General features: G+C 46.6%; 1 protein-coding gene across 2 annotated transcripts in view; it reads right to left on the reverse strand.

Moving 5' to 3' along the window:
- LOC144807701 (uncharacterized) overlaps window positions 1-16,827 on the reverse strand; it is a 64,298-nt gene that overhangs the window by 11,257 nt on the left and 36,214 nt on the right. For both annotated transcript variants that reach the window (XM_078673346.1, XM_078673345.1), the window contains one exon: window positions 16,037-16,155. The gene's annotated coding sequence lies outside the window, so the exon portion shown is untranslated. The remainder of the gene's footprint in view (window positions 1-16,036; window positions 16,156-16,827) is intronic.

Raw genomic sequence — 16,827 nt, forward strand, 5'->3', positions numbered from 1 at the left:
TTACCCTCTATTTAATAAGCTATCGGAGGTACAAGCAGTTATGAAATATAAATGTCTAAACAAGCAAGCTGATAGTATAAAAATGATAGAGTATGGGAAAATTCAGTCCTTAGAAATGCTGCAAGTGGAGGAATGTAATAAACAGGTGGACAATAAGCCATCACAATTGGAAACAAATAGAGCAAAGAGTGAGAGTATCAGAGGGGATGAAACGAAGAGAGATTTGTTAAAAACCTGGAAGGATATTAAATTACCACAAGATCTGGGAACCGAACCGAAGCAGTTACATAAACATCGACAATCATGCTCTCAAACTGTTAATAATCATAATGGAAGGTTAATTGAGCATGCTCAAGGTAAAAATAGCCTGCAACAAATTAAATAAAATAACTCAGATCAAAAAGAAGGAGTGGTGCAGGTAATTTCTACGCTGGAATATTAATCTAGGGGTAATAATGATATCATGACTCGTGGGAACATATTAAAATGCAGTACCCTCATTAAAGAAAATTAAATGTACCGACATAGAATCAATTGAATTCCACACGTCAAGAATAATAATTGCAAATCAACATTAGTAACTTGGACATCATCTACTGCCGCCAGCCTTATTATGCAAGAACATAATCTCTTTCAAGACTGGGGAATAAAAATAACAACTCCCCTGCAACTTTCCTATCCTAGCCCTTTTGTTTTAACAAAATTACAAAATCATAACCAATGAGAACCGATAATAATAAGAAATACTCAATATTAAAAAACTCACAGGTATGACCAACGGGCATCTTTTAAAATTATTAGAGGTAAAAAAAAGTTTACCTATTATTTGACACTTTCAAATTAGGTTGGTTAACAGCAGCTCTCCATAATGTCAGGCAGGATTGACATCTACAATCTGAAGTTTTTTTAAGGGGGCCAACAATTATGAATAAAAGGGTCAGATTATGTTCGTGGAATATAAATGGGGTTCAAGCAAAGATTCAGAATAACCAACTCGCTACTCTGTGCTATTTTCAAATCATTTGTTTACAAGACACTTGGGCTTTAGTTCTTTTTAGATTGGAAGGGTATAGGGTTATTACTCATTAGCTTAGACAACAAGTAACTATGGCAGACAGTGTGGGGGTTTGGCTATTTTTATATCAACTGAGCTAAAAATGGAAAGTGAAATGGACGTCCCAAGTCAAAAGGATTATCTTATTGTCAAAATACGATACAAGGAACAAAATATAATTAAATCTCTTGTAGTAATCAACATATATAATTACGAAGAACAATGGCGACCGATTTGATCATTATGATATTGCAGCAACTGGACAATGGCACCCAACCTGAGATTATTATTACCGGTGATTATAACATGAATATGCTATGGTCTTACGATAGAGATGTTGAAATACAATGGCAAAATTGCTTATGGTCAATTCCAAGTTTTAATATGACCAATATTGTTAGGACTCTGATTAGATTTGTCATAGGCACCTCGTTGGTGAGTTCATGAAGCCCTCACCCACCAACCTGGTTGGTGGCATGCTTCATCATCGGGCCCACCCAGTGACACCTAATGTGCCCCGGGTGTGCTGCGACGCCTGATTACAGCGGAGCTGGTATTTTACTGAGAGTGTAGTGTGAGGTGTAAAATGAAGTGTGAGTTAAAACGGCTTGGCGAGGGTCCCAGTACTCGAGGGTAAATAACATTTTAATAACTGGGCCCCCGTCAGCGGTTAAAATAAGGCTTGGGGATGATTAAGGGAGGCGAGTTACTACCTCCTACATCCATCAGTTGGTCGACATGTTTCAGCCAGTGCCTTAAACTAAATCTGGCTTTCCTCAGGACCTTTTTAAAATAGAGTGTAGTGCAGGTTCAAAAGGAGTGTAATCCAGGCTATGTGTTACACTCACTAAGGTGTTTCTCTAAGTGTGAGAGGGGGGATTCCCTTCTCATATATGCCTGTACCGACAACATTGAAGACATAGACAAAACATGTAAGAAGAGGAGAGTCAAATAGGCGTCTTCGCCACATAGTCATATACATAGAATGCCGAATCTACAGTGCTCAGTGGGTAGACTACAGTCGGAAAAAGTGTAATGGCACTGGTGGTGCCATTATTGTGATTATCGCAAATAATTGGGGGTGGTGTCGCTAAAACACGGGTATCACACATATGCATGAGATAAAAGTGTGATGGGGCGTAAGTAAACACTCTTATGCTTAGATTTTGCAGCCAATGCTTCCCGGAGTGAAGCGGTAAGGGGTTGACCCTGTAGGGAAATAATGTTGGCCACTGGGAGTTAGAGACGTCTAAGGAGGGAAAAACGCTTACCCAGAGATTGTTGCTTGGAGGTTGTCATACTCGCAGCTTTTCTGGTCAGAGCCTGCCTTGTACCTGTTGCACCGTCCTTGTGCTCCGGTAGAAAGAGCTGGAGTTTCTTGTTCGTTTTTATATGCTTGCTAATTGGATTAACTATCTGCACCTGTAGCTGGGAGTAAGAGTAGACAGACTACCCCGGGTGTGTTCCTAGCGGTCTGCTCATGGACGCTGGCAAGACACTAGCACATGCGCGGTGCTGCTTGTGTCTATTGCGCATGAGCGGGGGTGAGACACTAGTTGGTGGAAAGACACTAGTCTCTAGCACATGCGCGGTGCTGCTTGTGTCTATTGCGCATGAGCGGGGGTGAGACACTAGTTATTAGTGCAGGTGCGCGGTAGAGTATGTGTTGTGTTGAAGTATGCAATCTGCCACTATCAATAGTGCGGGCATGGAATTTCAAGGAGGTGCATTAGGTCGGGCATAGTGTAATAAATCATAACAGGTTGCTGTAGGAGCAGGAGGCTATGGCTGGGTATGGCAACTAGTCACAACCCGATATAAGTTGGGCACGATTAGGGGTGGTAGCCTCAGTTGAGTGGGAGTTCATAGGTCAACTGGGTTGAATGGGTACTAGTAAAGACCTCTGTATAGAGGTTTACGTCAGCATGTGACTGAGTTCCAAGGGATCGCATCGTTCAGGCCATTGATGTGTGAGGAAAGGCGATAGATCCAACGCTGTTCTTTGCTCATCAGTCTTCTTTCATTGTCTAATGCCTGCTCAGGGATTTGTTCGATGACTGTCCATGTGAGGTCATTTGGGGTATGGCCATGGGTGATGAAGTGGTTGGTTAATTTACTGATGTTTTTCTTACACCTAATGGTGCTTCTGTGCTCAGTGACCCTAGTGGGTATTTTGCGGGTGGTCATGCCGATATAGCGGAGACCATAGGAGCAGGTGAGACGGTAAATCACATTACGTGAATTACAGTTGGTGTGGCTGCGTTGTGTCCACACCTTGTTAGGTTCTAGGGTTAGAGTTTTGGTGTGGGTGGTTAAGTGACACACACTGCAATCATTGCAGGGGTAGTGTCCAGTTACTTTTGGTAGGCCCCATGCATTCAGAATGGTGTTCGGTTCTTGTGTGTTATGTGTTTTGGGACGGGTGTTAAGTAGTTGGTCCTTCAAGTTATTGCTTCTCTTGTAAGCAAAACGCGGTATGTCCCACTGCCTCTGGCCAGAATTCAAGATCTTCCAGTTCTTCTTAATGAGTTTGGCTACCTCATTGGAGGCTGTGTTGTACGTAGTGACGCAGGTGATAGGTTGTTCCTGCTCCTCTTTAGCTGTGGTTTCAAGGAGGGCCTCTCTATTCTGGTTCCTGGCCCTCTTCCTGGTTTTGGAGATGATGGCTGGTGGGTAGCCCCGGGCCTCCAGTTTCTTGGATAGTTCAGCGGACTGTTTTTTATAGTCTGCTATATCACTGCAATTCCTGCGTATACGTAAGAATTGCCCGAAGGGAAGGTTCTCCCTTAGCGGGCGTGGGCGGAAGCTTGTGAAGTGGAGTAAAGAGTTTCTGGCCGTGGGTTTATAGTAGGTTGTCGTGGTGAGTCTGCCATCTTTGACTGTTATATTTAGGTCCAGGAAAGCAAGTTGGTGTGCACTGATAGTGCTGGTGAACCTTACAGGTCTCTAACTCCCAGTGGCCAACATTATTTCCCTACAGGGTCAACCCCTTACCGCTTCACTCCTGGAGGCATTGGCTGCAAAATCTAAGCGTAAGAGTGTTTACTTATGCCCCATCACACTTTGTATCTCATGCATATATATTTTAGCGACACCACCCCCAATTATTTGCGATAATCACAATAATGGTACCACCAGTGCCATTACACTTTTGATGATTCATTACACTATGCCCGACCTAATGCACCTCCTTGAAATTCCATGCCCGCACTATTGATAGTGGCAGATTGCATACTTCAACACAACACATACTCTACCGCGCACCTGCACTAATAACTAGTGTCTCACCCCCGCTCATGCGCAATAGACACAAGCAGCACCGCGCATGTGCTAGAGACTAGTGCCTTTCCACCAACTATTGAACAGTAAAGCAAAAGAATTTTAAGATTGGGTAGTGGCAGGGGAAAAAACATTTATTCTGTACCCCTTCAGTCCCAAGATCTAAAAACAGTGCAGTAGTAGTGTAACAAAATAACTACTAGGAAGTATCTTAGGTCGACATGTTTCTGCAGACTACCGGAGCCAGGTGGTCTCCCGCTGCTTCTTCAGGACAATTGAATGCTACTGCTAAAAAAAGAGGAATTAATATCACCTTAAACGTGATCTGTTACCATCTTCCTGACTTATTAGCAGGAAGGAATAGCCCCACCTCACCTGGCTGCAGCTCAGGTACCTGGAGAACCGCTCTCTCCGTCGGTACCCCGGACGTCCCTCTGGGCTGTCTGTTGGGGAGACAGACTGAAGGAGCAGCGGGAGACCACCTGCTTTACTGTTCACTGATTCACTCCCACTTATTTCTTTTGCACTGCTACTCAGTCATCCACAGACACGCTTTCCTCTTGACACGTTCGATATAGATTAGGCTTATAACATCTGCCAATCTATTGTGGATATTCGACCTTCTAAACGTGACGGTCCCCAAATGATGAAGGGCGGTCTCCTGAGTTGACTGATGGGAACTCGCACATTTGGATGATGTTCCACAGGCAAGATCTCACTTACTACCTTTCTATGTATTAAGGTTTACACACAGATACATACTTAAGTTATATATATAATTTGTTTGACTTACTGCTATTTGTTGTTGGTGTAGTTAAGTAATTAGGGGTCATAGCAGTTTAGGTCGGTAAACTTTCCCCTAGCACCCTCCACCCTCAGTGTTTTGTTGAATCAGTTTCTCTCCCATTACACCATCAACTGAAGCAGCACGCATTAAGAGCACTAATGGAAAATAGCTGGCACTCACGCGCTGACTACCCAGCATTGTCTCTATGATGTCGGTGATAAAGCCAATGAGTTGCTTGCATGGTTATAGAGACAAGACAAAGGACGGAACTGGATCCTTGAGGACACTGACAACAAGGGGACGGAAATACTGGGAGAGACTTCCTGAAAGACCTGACCCTGCCAATGCTAACGAATGAGGACCGAGACGCACTAGACCAAGACCTGACAGTAGACTAAATAAATAAGACAATAGGAACCTTGCAAACAGGGCAAGCGATGGGGCCTGATGAGCTACCCTTAGAATTATATAAAAGCATGACCGATAAAACCAGGGAGTGCCTCCAGAGGAGGTTTCAGACTGCCTGAAAATAAGGGTGTCTCCCAGAGGACCAAAGAACGTCTGAGGTGGCGGTCATCCCAAAAATGTGGGACTTATAGACCTACCTCCCTGTTTAATTTTGAGACTAAGGTCCTTGCGAACGCCCTGGCGATCTGCCTGCGGACAGTAATTGCAACAGTGGGTCATCCTGATCAATCGGGCTTTATGCCACACCAGGGAACACGCTTAAATCTCCGACAACTTAATGGAGCTCTTGTATGTGGCCCCTCTAGCGCGCATGCGCGTCAATAATACAGTCTCCGGAGTCTTTGCCCTCCAACAGGGATGTTCCTTGTCTCCTATGTTCTTCTCACGTGCATGGGTTCGGCAGGACCTCTCATATGGGGTATTCATGTTTATCAGGAGTGGGATGAGAGAATCTTCCTCTACGCTGACGTTTTGCTATATGAAACGTAACAAGTCTTCTCGAGTGAACGAATCCTACAAATTATTCACATATTTGGAGATCATTCAGGATATAAGATCAATTGGAAGAAGTCCTTAATATTCCTGCTGGAGGCAGGGACCCTGCGGCTGCACTCTAGGTGCACAGCTCGGGTGGCACTACATGGCTTTAAATATTTGGGCGTAATCTGTCTTTCCTACTACCTCTTCTCTTTCTGACACTTTTCTGTCTACTCATCACTGCTCACTTCTTATGGGCCTCTTGCCCGTGTTCTTAGTGTGGTTGTTTTTAAAGGGTCCTGCGACTTCCCACAATAGACCAATATTGCTATACATAATGTGTCACGCGTCCGGCGCAGCAAGGGTTGTAAGCGACATGCTGTGTTCAAGCTACTTTGCTACTGATTCTCCATACTCTTGGAGACTCTCTTACAGTACGCTGCCGACCCTAAATAGGGTTGTGGGCTTTACGCTGTGTACATCAGGACCTGTTTTCTATTCTTTACCTACAAAATAAAAATAGATTTCAAACAAAATATTTGGGCGTGTTCATTACAAGAGAGCCACAGGCAGGAACATGCTTTCGAAATTAGACCGGTGTCACAGGGATACCCCAAACTGGCAGGCACTCCCGCTATCCTTACTGCGCCGGGTGGCCCTATTTAAAGTGATGACCCTCCAGGGTCTCCTGTACATCGTGCAAAAAACGTCCTTTAAGATCCCACCGGACATTTTCTTTCAAAGGGTAGACTGAGAACTTCGGCTCCTGTTGTGGGATAGTGGCACTTCACAGTAAGTTGCAGAGGGGAGTTTATTAAGGTGGACCGGCGGTCCAGAGCATTGTCAAATATTACTGGTCCACGCAGCTGGTGGCAGTCAACAACTGGGTTTTTGTGGACCGTGAGGATCCTGCTAACCAGGTAGATAGATTGGCCATGGACAAGAGAGGTTACCCCACCCCGGTGCTGTATTGAAGAAAGTATGAGTGCACCCTACCTACCCACCCTACCTACCCATATCCAAACATTGGTAAGGGTGTGAAGAGAGGCTACCAAGTGTTTAGGCTGAGAAGGTAAGCTGACTGAAATTACTCCACTGTATGATGGTGATATCTTAATTGCAGCAGGAGTATTGCAGGGCTTCACAAAATGGGGATTGATGAGCTTAGAACGGCCAGGCGATGTGTGGAGGGGAAAGGCGCTTGAGTCCTTCACGATCCTACAATAAAAGTATAAATTAGGTGACTAAAAATGGTTCTGAAATTCGCAGGTGGATCACGCTCTGCAAGGTCACATCTGGGAAGGGGAGCTGTTGCCTGATGCATCCCCACTGGAGGACCAGCTGCTAACTAATCTCATCTAACTAATCTAATCCCCTGACCGAAAAAGCAATCTCAACCATCTATAGGAAGTTGATCTACAGTTCTCTGGATCCCTTGGGGACGCGGAGAGCTGTGTGGCAGAGGGATCTAGGCATGCTTGGAGAAGGCGATTGGGTTGAGGCCATTCAGGGTGCCAGGGAGGTGGCAATTAGAACTCGTTTTGGTCTAATTTAACTACAGATCCTACATAGGACCTACTACTCCAGAGCTTTGTTGCACCGAATAGGGTGGGCGGCCACCTCTCTGTGTAGAGGGAATGTGAGGGTGGGGGGGGCTTTTTTTAATGTGGTGTGGAGTTGTCCGGTAATTCAATGCTACTGGGTAGAGATCATGAGAATAATGTCCCAGGTCATGGGACTAGCGATCCCCATGGGGGCAAATGGCGCCTCCTGAATATCACGAGTGAGGTGACATGGCATAGTATTCGCAGAATATGACTGGCCCTGGCTTCGGCGGTTGGCAAGCGTAATATTGCAGCGGTTGGGGAGCCAGCTCCCCCCCCCCCCCAGGGTGGAGGATTGGGAAGCAGATCTTGATTGGTGTCAACGGGTGGACACAGGGTGTATCTCAGCAGGGGCTGCCCTTGTAAATGGGAAAAGATATGGGAGGGATGGCAGAGCTACCGGGCCATGTGACGCGCCATGAAGTAGTGAAAGTTAAATATGCGAGCTAGTTTTATGTAGTCGTATTTAGCCAGGGAGTGTCAGGACAAGCCAAGCTATGTTACTCACTCCATATTTGCAGACTTTGTGTTTTTGGTCTAATCACTCTCACTAATGTGCACTGTATTTTTGTTTTCAACACCATCGATTGAGCACTAGTTCAATAAAAAGAGCTTTTAAAAGTAACTGTGTCTTGGCAAGATAAGCAGCGTGCTGGTCATTTATTAAATCGAGTCTGTTGATCTATTGCTGAGCTCGGAGTTCAAGCAGTCGACATTACAAAGCTGAGAATATTGTGACTGCTCGCCCTCGCTAACTTGAGAGTCAAGTACAAAAAAGGGTTTACTTGGTCAGTTTGCGCAGCATTACTAGGACAGGTCACATAACATCAAAGGAAAGTGACCTCAACCCAGTAGCCGCTACCTATCCCGTCGCCCTGGAACTAGACTGAACAGAGAGGCGGCACTGAAACTGCCTTGCTTTGTCAAGCTGAAGCGTTTGGTCCTTGTATGTTTTCTAGACCGCAATCCAGTATGACATAATTTAACATAACCAGTAACTTGCTCAGCTGGCATTGCAGAGATAAATCAATGCGACATATATAGCAGGTTTTTAAAAAAAAGGCTGAGTTAAGGTAAGGAACACCGCAGCGTCTTGTCATTTACTTATTCACATACAAGAAATCACATAGCGGCAGCATTCTAATTAACTCTCTTTTCTCCACTCCTCTATTTGTCAATTATCAAGACTATGTGTTTGATTTAAAGTCCAAAGGGTCACCCGATTTGTTAGAGATCTCTGCTGGCCCTGTTGCGCTCTCTGTTCCTTCAGAAGAGCAGCAGCCATGGTGGCTCCTCTGGAGGCACTGCAGGGGTGGTGAGCGGCTGCCATGTTTCAGGCGGCCATTCACCAACTTGTGTGTTTTTCAAAAACAAGCTTCCAAAGCAGTAGTTTGTTTTTAAAAACCAATAACTAATCACCCTCGCACCCTAGGAACTTTCTCCCTAATTAATTTTCCCCCAGGAAGTGGGGTTCATTTAAAAAAAAGATTCTCATCACGACTGCCAGGTATTCCCTGGTGGTCCTGAATAAGAGAAAAATACATCAGACTGCTTGATCTAAAAAGGAATGGCCGTCCGATGTATTTAAACCAACGGCACCCAAGCAAGGCTCGACACATGACACTCCACCTGACTTGCTTTAGGTCAGGCAGACCATCCGTTTGTTGGACAGGATACTCAAACATGCTTGTGAAGGAGTACCCTGCTCACCAAACTCTAAATCAAGACCGCTATATTTTCTGTGTTATGCATATATCTCTAGGTCCGCTTCAATATGTCCATCAGTCTTTCTATGATGTACCTGTTGTACGAGTTACTTACCTTCGGTAACAATGTATCTGGTAGAGACGATTCTAGCCGCAGATTCCTTAACGTAGAATTATCCTCAGGCGTGAAACTGGATCTGGAAAACTTTTTGCCACAGCATCCCTGTGCGCTGGGGGGACAGCATCACGCGACTCCGACCAGGCGTCGTCCGCGTACGTGACGTCAGCAAAGTCACATAAGTCCCACCCCGGCGCGCCTACGTCAGTTTTGTTCGGAGAACTTTTCCGCACCACAACGTGGAGCCAGCAGAGAAACTGTGGGAGCATGGGACCAGTGTGTGAAACAGCAGAAAAATGGAAAAGAAGGAATTGTGACGAAGAACACAATAAGGAGCAGTGCCAACACTGCAGTACCCAAAAGCAGGGAAAGAAGAAAGAACAGAGCACAGCCCTGAGCAGCCACTCTGCCAGTATGAAAACAGTACCCCCTTAAGACAAGGAAAATATGCAAAATATCATGACAACATGCAGCAGGACTACACCCCCGACCAAGACCCATGAAGGGGAGCAAGTTCCAAGAAAAAAGGGAACGAAAGACGTCCAAGGCAACCCCAGCACAGAGTGCCACAACCCCCCCAAGGGAGCCAGGACAGGGCACGGCCAAATGACACAAACCCAGAGGATAGCAGAGGGGCCAGGACCCTCAGGAACAAGAGGGATGAAAGGACGCCAGCCTCAATCCTGGAGCAACCAGAGCAGAGGGGCACAGGAGTACCTATAGACCCAGTCTTTAAATTGCCAAGGAAGAGGAAGGAACAAAGCAAGACAACGTCTTGGCGAGAGAGCGAAAGACTGCACTCACTCATCATAGCCATCCACCGGGAGGCGAGTGCAGAAGGGCAAGCCAAAGGGTCCTCGCAGAACGGGGAGGAAGGGCGGGCCGTGAAGGAATCTACGGCTAGAATCGTCTCTACCAGATACATCGTTAGCGAAGGGAAGTAACTCGTACATCTGATAGAGACTACTAGCCACAGATTCCTTAACGTTGAATAGATACCCTAGCCATACCCTAGGGAAAAAAGGGTCTGCGGAAGGACCCCACCAGCCTGGACAAGACAGGGGACTAATCCAATGGACAGGGCGAAGAGCCCCGTCTTCCCAGCCCCCCACAAGCAGAACACCACCGAACCCAAGAGTGGAAGAAGAAGAAGAAAAAAGAAGAAGAAGAAAGCCTGTTCACTCTCAACAGAGGAACCACGGGCAAGGCCAGGGAGGCCGAAGCACCCCACGCCCCTACAAGGCAACAGAGCTTCCATCCAATGCCAGGGCAAGGAAGAGGAAGAAGAAAAGCCTAGAGGGCCCAAGTAAACGATGAAAAAGAAGGCAAGCCCACCATAGACGGAAGGCAACAGATCAGACAGAGCGGTGCCAGCACTAATGAGCCGCCAGAAGCAGGAAGAACAGCCCGGGGGCCCCAGGAAGACCGGGAAGGCTATGCCTGACAAAGGGAGAAACACAGAACCAACCCAGCCTCCAGGAAAGGAGCATGAAGGCAAGGAAATGCCCGGACACACTACTACGAGGGGTCCACGCACACGACCTAAAGAAGCATCAGCAACATACATAAACGCCATGGAGAGCATAGGCCCGAAGGCGAGCATAACTCCCTAGTAGAGCGCAAGCTATATAACAGCTACTACTACCCCACATAGGGTACGTTAAGTCCCAAGACATGGGATCCCTCTTTGGAAGAAACTTCCGCAGCAGAGGAAAAAACAAAAGAGCCACGGGGAAAAAAAACAGCAGAAGGCTTGCCAAGCAGCCCAAGAGAAAAACAGAAGGCCTAATCTCAGGGCCAAGTCTGTGCAGATAACTCAAGCAAAAACAAACACAGTCAACAAAGGGCCTTCCAGCAGCCAACAAAGCCACAGTCTCAGCAAGGAGGACTCGAGTGGCCATAAAACCCACTTCACAGCCAGGGCAACCTGCCCAAAAGAAGGTCCAAGAACCAGATCAACTCAGCAGTCACTGAGGGGGAGAAGGAGAAGGAGAAGGAGGAGGAGGAGGAGGATGGAGCCCTGCCAAGAACCTCTGGATGGCGGAGTCTGCCGGGCATGGAATAACAGAGTGCCACCGAATGGAAGATCAACCAGCCGCTCCCGAACATTTACAGGGAACACACTGTCACCAAGCCAAGCATGCCGACGGAGGGCGACCGAGGTAGCCATGGCATGGCCCAGCACCTCAGAGATGTCCGGAGCGGAGAATAAACGCTGCTAGCTCTCGGCCATCCAACGCATGATGCCGTAAGTCGACCTAAACAGTGAAGCGGCGAATCCCATGGACTCAGCCGAGTCCCAAAAAGAAGAGGTGGCCCTAGCCAACACACATAAGGTGTTAAGGGCCCGCAAAGCATCGCTGGTCGAGACGAACATATTGTGTCCCCAAGAGTCCAGCCAGCGGGCCTCCCGCGATGGCAGAGATAACAGTGGCGGTAAGGAGGGAAAAGAAGCCCGCAAAAGTGTACTGGAGGCAGAGGGGTGGAGGGAAAGACATGCCAGGTCACGTGGCGCTGGAAGGTGCCGGTGCAGGAGGTGTTGGAGCACCGGATCGCCTGTGGCGGGACGCCCCCAGGTCTCCATCAGGGAACAAAGGAGCGAACCCTCAAAGGGTAGCAATAGTTCCCTCCCACCAGAGCCCTGGTGGAGAACCTCCAAAAGATGGTCTACCGGGAAATGAGCAACCGGGTCACCCATGCGCAGAAAACCCAGAGCCGTGGACACTGCGTGAGCGAAGGCCGCACCCGCCTCCATAGGGCCCCACAGTGGAGAAAGCAGGTCCTCTGTGGGCGACGGCTGTAAACTAAGGCGGCCGTCATCAAAGCCAAGCAGGACGGGCAAAGGCCAGACCTGGAAGTTAGAAGAGGAACCGAAGAGTGGGGGACCTGTTGCACCTCCGGGAAACACCGCGGCCTCAGGAATGGCGGGGAGCCAAAGAGGTTTGACCTAAACTTCTCGAGGGACCAAACCACAGCAAAGGCGTCCATCTAAATGGCACTTCAACGTTGTTACCTGGGGATTAGCCTTCTACTGATGAAAGCCAGTGGCTGATCTTGACCGTGGTCATGTTTTTGGGATAGCACTGCTCCTGTACAATGTTCAGAGGCATCGGTCTGCACAATTAATTGCTTGACATAATCCAGGGAAGCCAAGGAAGGCCCTCACTTGAGTCTGGGTAGTTGGAGCCACCCAGTCCAGAATGGTCTAGATCTTGGGTTGCAAAGGTTGAACCTGGCCTCCACTAACAAAGTGACCCAAGTAGGCAACCTTTCCCTGCCTTATCTGGCACTTGAATGCCTTGATAACGAGGCCTGCACTTCTCAGAGCCCCCGGTGCTTTCCTAAGGTCAATCAGGTGATCCTGTCAGGTGGAGCTACAGACAGCAATATTGTGTAGAAATGCTGCACTCAGGGATTCCAATACAGCAAGGGCTTAGTTCACCAACCTTTGAAAAGTGGCAGAAGCATTTTTCAAACCAAAGGGCATTACAGTGAACTGATAATACCAATCTGTGGTTGGAAATGCAGATATTTATTTTGCTCCTGGAGTCGTCAGACCTATCAGCCAGTACTCTGATGTGAGATCAAACTAGCTGTCGAAGAAATGGTGCATGCCACACAACTAAGTATTGAGCTGACACCCAAATGCTTTTTATTAGGCCTGTTTAGATGTCAGAAGGGCGCAAGATAACCTATACATTTGGTCAGTCGCCTATGGTAATGGTATGACGTAGAATTGCAATCACATGGCTACCCCAGCATGCCCCATCGATTGTGCTCTGGCATGGAGATGGGCCTCTTCTTCTTCGGCGGACGCTTCTATCTCGTCTTGGTCAGATTCTTCCCCGAAGATCTCCATAGTGTGTTGAATGCTTTGATGCTGTCTCCCTCATCATCGAGCCTGATGATCGTGAAGAGTCCTCTTGGACCGAAACGACTTACAAGCGTCGCAGTCTTCTTCTTGTGCTCCGGAGAGATGCACAAGTTACAAACTTGATGTACGTCGATGCGAGGGTACTTGGCGCGGCACCCAGGACAGAAATAGAATGGAGTCCGTTCCATTTGCAGATGGCAGCAAGGCCCGACGGTTGCCCACGAGGTTTTCTATCAAAAATGGAGAGTTTGCCAATTGATTTGAAACACGGAGAACAGAGAAACGTGTACTGAAACAATACAGTTGAGGGTAGAGTGGACTGCGCACTGAGGGGAACCCGAAGAGCGGTTTCGGAGTGCAGTAATACACATCCAAACCCGTTTGGTCTAAAAAACAATCTAACAATGCAGTCGATGCCCATGCGCACTATCACCGAAAGGTGGAGTCACCTTACCTCGTGACTGGAAAGGCTTCTTCAAAGGAAAATAACTTGCAAACATCCGGACCCAACACAAGATGGCAGGAGTACGTAAAGCATGTGCATATACAGCACACAAGCCTCGAAAAGAGGATTAATGGCCCCAAATCCCTGCCGTGGTATCTTGTCATGTTGTGGCTGAGTGTGCCATGTGATGTGGCAGGCTATAGTGCTTGGTGTGATTTGGTCATTTTTGCCATGGTGGAGTGCTAAACAATTAGGCAAATTTAGATTTTCTTTGTTTTTGGGATCGTGTGAAATAGTGCGGTACCTACCGTATGATGTAAGTAAATAAATTATATTGCTATTATACGGTAAGGATGTGGGGGTGAGTGTTATTAGGGCCAAAGCCTTGCTGATTATATGCAGAATAACAGGTCTGGGAGGTCACTCCTGACTAGAGCAGGTTAGCAGCTGCACAGGCCTTGGGCACTGATCCTATTGAGGATAATATGTGACGGGCCACTGGTGACTGGAGCTGGCTAGCAACAACGCTAGCCTCTGGTATGCCTTACAAGCAGGGTAACAATACATGTCAATATTGACTGGAACTGGTTGGCAGTAGAGTTGACCTCCGGTTTTGAATATTTGCAGGATTTAAGGTACAGGGGTCACTACTGACTGGAGTTACTTAGCAGGATAATAGGTCTCAGGGGGCCAATACTGACTGAAGCTGGTTAGTATGATCACTAGTCCTACTAATGACTCAAGTTGGCTAGAATGATAACCTGCAAAGTTACATGATTCTATTAGGGCCCAGAACCCTTTTATTTAGTGATGTCCATCTGCACACTTTCCTGCATCTTGTAGTAAATTGAACATTGACAAACAGAAGTGTTATTTCCAGAAACAGTGAATTCTGCAGCTTGTCTGTGTATCTTTTATCTGCACCTCACAGACTCCTCACATTCCTCTCGAGAGAAGATCCTGCCTCCTACTCATTAGTGTTGTTTCAGTAACTGTTTCTATCACGTGTTCAGGTTTCATTGACTTGTATTAGGAGAAAAGTGTATAAAAATACATTGTGTAGCATTAGCATTATATACTCCAACTTGCTTTAGGGTAGATGCTCTCGTCCATTGCAAAGACAATTGTGACTTGTTAGTTTGCTTGGCCTTTTGCTATTTTTGCATTAAATGTATGATAGATTTGTTGGCCTCCCTGTGTGTTGTGTTTTATTTTACATATCACAAGAGATGACGAGGAAAATGACAGTCCAGTATACACATTCTTCATATAAATCAACTCACAGTATACTGTTCTGGAGGTTCAGTCCCACAGACATTATCTCTAACTGAACGCACTCTAGGAAACATGTGCTTTTCAAACCAGTTGCCTTCTGATGCGGCGTCCTCGCTATTGGATAAGTCAGTATGTCCTGACCCTTAGGAGGATTACCGTATCTAGTGCACTCTGTTAGACAGCGCTCACCTGTGGTGGTAAGATGGTAATAGGCACCTTATCACCTATGCACAGTACAGGGCTTTGAGTTACAGAGCTCCTCACGCTGTGGAGAAGATTAGGTCACATTTACCCATTTTCCCATATTTGGGCCTGATGAAATGCCAACAGATTGCTCCATGGCTACACAGGGCATGAACAAAGTTGACCTGAAGTATAGACCCCAGCTTACCAGCAGGTCCATAGGTGATCGACACTTTCACACAGTGATAGGGGCCATTAGTTATTCAATTTCTCTGCCACTGTTTTTAATCTCAACATGGACCAGGATTAACTATATTGTGGCAACTGGTCGATAGTTGATCTTATATTCAGACTTTCACCAATCTCACATCTAATGACACAACATCCTCTGTCCTACTATGCGCATCCGGCGTACTTATTAAAAGATGTCCAACAAAGTGCCCTCTTGTGGTGCCCGCCAGGCATTGTAGCGCCGGCCTGGTGAGGAGTATAGCCCAATGATGAAGCAGGTCACCTTCAGGTGTGTGAACGCAACATGTCTTAAAAGCACATGCGTCCTAGGGTGTCTGCGTTCAGTTACAGATAATGACTCTGGGACTGAACCTCCGGAACAGTATACTGTGATATGATTGTGTTTTATTTTAACAAATGTACATAGCAGATATTGGCCCTTCCTTGATTCACAAAAATTATCGGATACCTGCTTCGGAGCGCACTTCTTACAGACGAGTATGGGGTTATCATGTTGCTGCTACAAGCTCCTTACCTGTGTGAGTTATCAGGAACGATGCAGGGGGCAGACCCAAACCAGCCACATGTGGAGATCAATGACAAATACTGAAGAATTAACAGAGCTTCCAAGCTGGTGACCATTACTTAATTGACCTAGAAAATAAAAGACATGTTTTTAGTATTCTGGTGACTCATGACCATAAAAAACAAAAGTTATAAATTCAATATTGTGTCAAATACTTATAAAATGAAACTGGATATGCTGAATCGGATGTTGCGCCTGGTCATGTGTGACACCCTCCACCACTATTGCTTATGGGACTTGTAGTTTTGTTTTTCTCTTTAAAAGGATGGGCTCTAAAGTCCCAGTGTTCTAAGCGATGTTGGTCAAAATCAGAGGCCTGACGGAGGATGAAGCATGACACTGCTCTGCTTAGCAGTGAGATGACTGACAGTTCCCCAGCCCTTTCATTCTTTGACAGAGAGAGGCTCGTCGGCCGTTCATATCTTTTTGCAACGACAAAGAAACTTTTATTGCAGCTTCTGTCAACTGAAGAGATAAAACGCCTAGGCATGTTTCATTAACTACATGAACAATCAAAAACATGAGTTTCTGGAAAACTATCAAGCACCCAATCGGAATCAGCCGCCCTTCACACCCAGGAAATCCTACTTGTTGGCAGGGTGTTGCCTGCCACTATATTACAGGTTACTTCCAACATAATCTTATTTATACATACATACTCCAGGGTGCTGCCAGCTATCGGGTGTACACACAGCAGTCTGGAGCCACTCAGTAAGGAGGTAAGCTCTTCATTTCATCTT

Source organism: Lissotriton helveticus, chromosome 1_2 (genome assembly GCF_964261635.1).
Source record: "Lissotriton helveticus chromosome 1_2, aLisHel1.1, whole genome shotgun sequence".
NCBI classification, from domain to species: domain Eukaryota; kingdom Metazoa; phylum Chordata; class Amphibia; order Caudata; family Salamandridae; genus Lissotriton; species Lissotriton helveticus.